The 6,503-nt window shown below is 35.3% G+C and overlaps 1 pseudogene; it reads right to left on the bottom strand.

Moving 5' to 3' along the window:
* Positions 1-2,404: 2,404 nt before the first annotated feature.
* The window catches only part of LOC135210660 (uncharacterized), a 24,641-nt pseudogene continuing 20,542 nt past the window's right edge, over positions 2,405-6,503 (bottom strand).

The following is a 6,503-nucleotide window of genomic DNA, read 5'->3' on the forward strand; positions in this document are numbered from 1 at the left end:
ATAATGTGACCTCCACCTTTGTAACATTTTTTCAAAGTGTGCCATAAGGACAACCTTCAGACAGCAATTTGTATTACGTAAAACTATGGAAACGAGGTCATCTCATGTATGAGTAAAACACACCTAGTACCGGCACAATATTTATTTTCTCCGTGAACACATTTATTTTAATATACAGATATACAAAAATGTCATTCCTAAGGAACCTCATTTACAAACTTTGATTAACATAAATCACGTCTTCTCCCCGATGATTCTAAATGATATTTATACAACACATATTTAATACTACAAAATGGTTATAATGGCAACCTTCATGCCCACCAGTTTTTAAAAACAAACATTCAGTAACGTCGTTGGGTCCCAAATAGGACTGCAGATCCTGCTCCTAAAATTCAGAAACTTAAAATTAATTTCGCTGTTTGCCCTTTAAGAGTTTAGAGTTATTAACTCTCTGCAACATCGTTTGGCTCATATTTTAAGAACTGAGTATTCAGCCTGCCTGGAGACTTACGTTCTATCCAGTTGAAAGTGAAAATAAAAGGTTTAAACTGTTATAGTATGATAATATTTTTTCAATTTCAATTGTCAGTACAGCATACTAATGATGGTGTCTCTGGAGTGAATACGAAAACAGGAGATGAATTCCATTTGTTAGAAAATTAATCATATTGCCCAATGTCGAAGCGAGAGACTCACCCTTTCATAGGTATACAAAAAAGAAAAAATTAACTTAGATTTGAAAATGTAAAATACAATTTGAATCTATTACACCCAGACAGTTAATTGTTTATGAAACAAATTACTGGTCAAAAGTATTTTAGCTGAAATGGATATTTTTTTTTTCGTCTGAACCCTAGATATGAAATAGTAATATGCTCTCCATTTGCACTTTAAAAAATAGTTATTCAAATTTATTCTTTCTTTGAAGTTCGTATCTACATTAAAAAAAAGTCCAGTATGATATGTCGTGAATCTGGGAGCTGATAATTATTTATACGGGCTACTCGTGATTTACAAGTAACGTCATACGTATTCATAGACACACTTCATATAAAAGTGGATATACGCTTTTACATAAATCGGTTGCATATTGATATCTTAACAATTCATCAATTCTCCTCTCTCTCTCTCTCTCTCTCTCTCTCTCTCTCTCTCTCTCTCTCTCTCTCTTACATTTTTACTTTTCAAAACTCCCGTTTTCTTAATTTTCTTAATCACATTCTCTCTTTTAGGTTTCAAGTCCCTGCAGAACATTGCCTTAGTCATAGGTATCTTCCTTACATTATCGTTTTTTTCCTTTTTACGATCGGTAATAGCTATTGATCAGAGAAGAAAGACTTTATACGCTTTACGATTATGTCTCATGTTTCTTCCCTATTTTTCTTTATATTAGTCCATCATAAACTGTAATTCGTATTAATTACCATTTACATGCTTACACTTACCAAGAGGTACAACAACAGAAACTTCATTATGATTTGTTTATATTACACTGAAATGACTCAACATGACGCTACCCTTATACCGCACAACTCAACCGTACAATGTATTTACAAAACTACTAATCCGTCAGGCATGTGGAAGAATATTGTCTTGTAAACCACACATTTGCATTTGAAAGTGTGCGAATTTTTTCTTATTGTATTGGAACATTCGCTTAAAGAAGCCTAACCCTGTGTAAAAGCTCTCCAGTAGAACAGTGTTATTGCATTGATTGGTCCATAAGTGACTTCAACTTTCCACTAATTGTAAACTCTAGCCTCTTACCTGTTACATAATATACGTTTACAAATGATGTCTCAAGCAGCTCCTTGTTGAAGAGGTCTTTGTTTGTTTATAAGAATTTAGATGATGTACTATGTATGTGCTTTCCTTTTTTAGTTCAACAATTGAAAATCTTATCGTAAACATTTGTTGCAAACTGGTAACACTTAAGGACAAAATATCAACAAATCTTTTAATATTAAACGGCCCCAGTAACCATGATATCTTGAGAGAAGAAGTTGTGCAAGCATAGTATTTAAAAATTTAGTTGCTCTGTATTGAGTGTGACCAGTCCATTAACCCGATTTGTTTGTAAAGAGAATGAATATTTTCTTCTCCTTTAAATAATCTTAGACAGTAATCTTGAAATCCCCCTATGCTTTTCGAATATTTTACCCAAAGCTCGAGTGGTATAAAACAGATTAATAGCTTACACCAATACAAAGACAGAACGTTCAAACAAACTCGAAGCTAATGTAAAATACTGCAGATACCCATCACCTTTTGTTAGAATTGTCAAAACTTCTTGGTCCAAACATTCCTATCTATAAAATTCCATCTTGTACTAATATTAAGTTGCATCCAAATTTCTTCCATTGAGATTCCCACATATTTACATTATTCAGATAATCTATTTACTGTTATCTCAGTCTCATATTTATTGTCTGTGTGAAGCTTGACTCAGCAACCAACGAGCCGCTGATTCTAGAAACTTCTGATTGATTCGCGGTTACTGCGATTGTAGCCTTATTCCAGGAACGAAAAAGCTCCTCGTTTTTTTCATCTGTAAGCGAAGAGAGAGAGGGAACGAAATTGCAGACACCACGGGATGGCCTTGATGAGGAAGTTCAAGTCGTCCCTCGAGGAGTTGAGGAGACAGAAGGCGACGGCGGTCATGATGCTGAAGAAGAAATTATCGTGCGCTTTGGCAGCTCCGCTGCCCGTGGTCTTCATGGCCTCTGGAGTCTCACCTGCGATTTCAGAGAAGAAGAGTTTGTTTACCTTCGAAAATTATATTGGTAGTGAGATTCTGAAGTAAGAATGCAATCTGAATATTGTATAATCGCAGCGGTTGCCTGACTGAGAGAATGTGTTGAAGCAGTTATCTAAATTGCATGAGTTATAAGATCGCTGAATCGCAAGACTTCCCAGGAAAGGGGTGTATCTGTTTTATCCCGTAGTTGAGGTTAAAATTATGAGACCTGTACTGAGGCTTCGACTGGAGCTTAAGTAACTTATCCATTTATAAATTTACCAGATAATTAAGTCGGAGATGTCACAGAGCTAGTACGGCTTCCATTACCTGAGTGATTGCCTTAGTTAATGATAAAGGCATGTACATTCGATTATACAAACCGCGTGAGGTTTTCCAACGTTTTAGCTTGGTTTTATTGCTCTCGAAAAATGTAGTTCATAGCTGAAGTCCGCTCAAGGCCCTTGGCTCTCGGGAGTAACAGACATTTAAAACTTGACTTGTCATTACTAGTAGAGAAGGATTACTTCCTAAACGTAATGAAAATAGTGAGGAGTAAATACATTAAATTATCATAATAAAAGAAAACCACAAGATATCTTACTCTCCAGGACGTGGACCATGACGGAGACCTTTTTGGCATTGGCTGGCTTGCAGGAGTACCTGCCCGAGTCCAGCAACGTGGCGTTGTGCACCAGGAGAGACGACCTTGTCAGTTCGCCTCTGTGCTCAGTGAACACCTGGATCTCGCGACCTCCTCTCCTCCCGTAGTTCACCAACTGGAAGGAAAAATGTAACGAGAATGGTTTACGATAATATATTGGAAAGAGAATAGGAAAACAGATAATGTTTAGAACTCTATTGTAACGAACTGGAAACAGCATTGAAAGCCTTATGTAGAGTATTATACAGCAGCTAACTATAAACAACAAAAAATACTACAGCCGTATTCGTAAAACATTAATAGAATATATGCAGGAGAGATGTTGTAAGCTTTAAATGTTTTTTGTTACCATCTACGACAGAGCGGAAAAAATTGTTCATAACATGTTTCGTTGAAGACGATGTGTCCAATAATAAAAGCTACTGCAATAATGATTGCATTGAGAAACAGGAATGTCAGCCACAAGCTTGAATCGAAAATATACTGAAGTTCGTTAAGAGGCGTCAGCTGCAGTGGAATTGTTTTTTGTATCCAAAGAGATTTGTAATGGAAACCAGAATCGATAAAGCCTTTTGTAGAACCGCAGAGGAGACGGAAGGAAAATCCATACATTTGTGAGGAATAGAATCATTTTCTGACGGAGATTGAGGAGGAATAGTGCAATGATGATTGCCGAAGGTACAGAGGGTTCTTATGACCAGGATTATGGACTGATAAGCTTATGATGCTTAAGGAAACTTAATGTTTCTTGAGAAAGGTAAAATCGACATGAAAGTATGGGGTGAAAGGAAGTTGTATGGAAAGACTTCCCTGTTCTAATCTTAGCAACATCATCATTGTTCAAGTAGTGTTCAGTGAATTTAATTTATAATATATATGTGTGTGTGTGTTTGTTTGTTTGTTTGTTTTTGTTTATAGTAAGTAATCGTGTATCTTCCTGTTTTTGTTTTTGCAAACTATACTCATATTAGATTTCTTTTCAGTGCATAATAATTATACATTATTGACATTGCAAACAAAACCACACCTTAAATATCTGCCAGCAGTAATATCAATTTTACCTTATCCCTGTGATACCACAAAATGAATTCGGGCGGCGTGGGACTGAAATGGAACCCACGCAGGTGAGATTGATGGGAGCTGCCTCTGTCCAGGTAGACGCTGCTGGCCCCAGGAGCTCTGCGAAGGCACTGAAGGGAAGGGAGTGGAATGAGTCGTTGGATAGAAAATTGGAAATTAATAAACGAGATGATAGAAGGTCTTTCACACAGCATTCTACCCAAACACGCTCGAGCATACACGCATGCACATATGTATCCGTATGTATATGTATATGTGTGTGTTTTGTGTAGGTATATATATATATATATATATACATGTACCTATATGTATACTATATATATATATATATATATATATATATATATATATATATATATATATATAGATATATATATATATATATATATATATATATATATATATAATATATATATATATATATATATAATTGAGAGAGAGAGAGAGAGAGAGAGAGAGAGAGAGAACAAAAATTTACAGTAATGGAAAGTGCTCAGAATATCTTGAACAGGCATTCCTTAAAAGCCATGACAAGTAACGTAATGATTGTAATAGTCCTTTGTGGTAAAACAAATATTTTAGAATTAGCAAATAATGTCATGTCGCGTCACTGAACTTAGGTATTGAAATTTCCCAAAGAAATATCAGCCTTTCGACTGAAATTTAAACATAATGTCAAATGAGGTTCATTAAAAACCAATATGCAAAATTGTATGTTCAGAAGAATTTTATACTTCAGAATGAGATTTTGTTGCAAAACGCAGACATTATAATAAGTGCTATGCTTTTTATATATGTAAAAAGAGTGATATAATAAGCCGACTCTTGTGAAATCAGTGCTAATTAGTGAGTTCAAAGATACCAGCCAAATGTCAGAGCATATTCGGATGCTTATCATTTGCAAACTTTATTTTGAAATAATATTTTTCCTTTTTATTTTGCTTTGAAGGTGCAGTTACATATCCTCCATTTTCATTATATTGGTTGGAAATGAAGGCTGTTTATTCAGCGTCATTATTGGTTCGAAAATGAGCCCAATTTCATCTTAATTTATACATATACTAGAGGGAATCTGAACATTGTTTGAGACGCAGAATTTGAAATGGAAGGAGCAATTGTTTTGATGGCGAAAGATGCTGTGACAGGACCTGATTGGAGGCGGTAAAGATCAAAGCTTGCTGTAATTTCAATAAGAAACTATCAAGTTAGAGGAAAGAAACACCTTCAGATAGGAAGTCAATTACATTTCAGTTGAAGGAAAGGAAGCTCTTTGGTATATGCGAAAAATATTTCAGCCAGAACACGAATTTCTCTTAGGTAATTGTAAGATTGAGTTGTATTAATATCACTTGAGTAAGTGATATAATAACTTAATTAAATAACAATAAAAGAAGACCTCGTCCATATGCCGCGACTCTTACTGTGGTATAATTATATTCACCTTTTTCAAACAAGGAAAATGGAAGACGGAAACAATGGATTTGCTTAGATGTTCGATTTCTGAAAGAAAGGAATTTATTTATTGGCCAGGGAACTCAAGAGCTCATATTACAAATGAGCTGGTAATGCGGTTGGAGCTTAAGACTATTTTCTATCTGGGGTCTGTCCCCTTCTGTCGCAGATAGAAGCCGGATACGCTATAAATTGAAGTGTGTATGCGTATATGTACGGTATGCTGCACGAAAAAGTGCAGGAATGATAGAGAAGGTCGTCAAAACAGAATAAAAATTATTTTGATATTTTCTCCCGTGGAGAACAAATCGGGCGTTGTCTTTACTGTGCAAACATTGATCAGGGAATATGAAAAAGTTGCTGTTATAAATGGCAATGGAATACAAACATACACTGGGCTGATGACGCATTTCGCAATCACTGCATGTTTACGTCCGGTATTAGTGTTCTCTATTGCTCAAGGTTCGTTTGTGTTGTTTATCGAACATAAAAAGTAATTTATTTTCATTACTCACCCTGTTCAAGTTACCATCATGCAATATTGAGCAATATGAGAAGAATTTACAG

This window comes from Macrobrachium nipponense, chromosome 4, assembly GCF_015104395.2.
Source record: "Macrobrachium nipponense isolate FS-2020 chromosome 4, ASM1510439v2, whole genome shotgun sequence".
Taxonomy (NCBI): Eukaryota; Metazoa; Arthropoda; class Malacostraca; order Decapoda; family Palaemonidae; genus Macrobrachium; species Macrobrachium nipponense.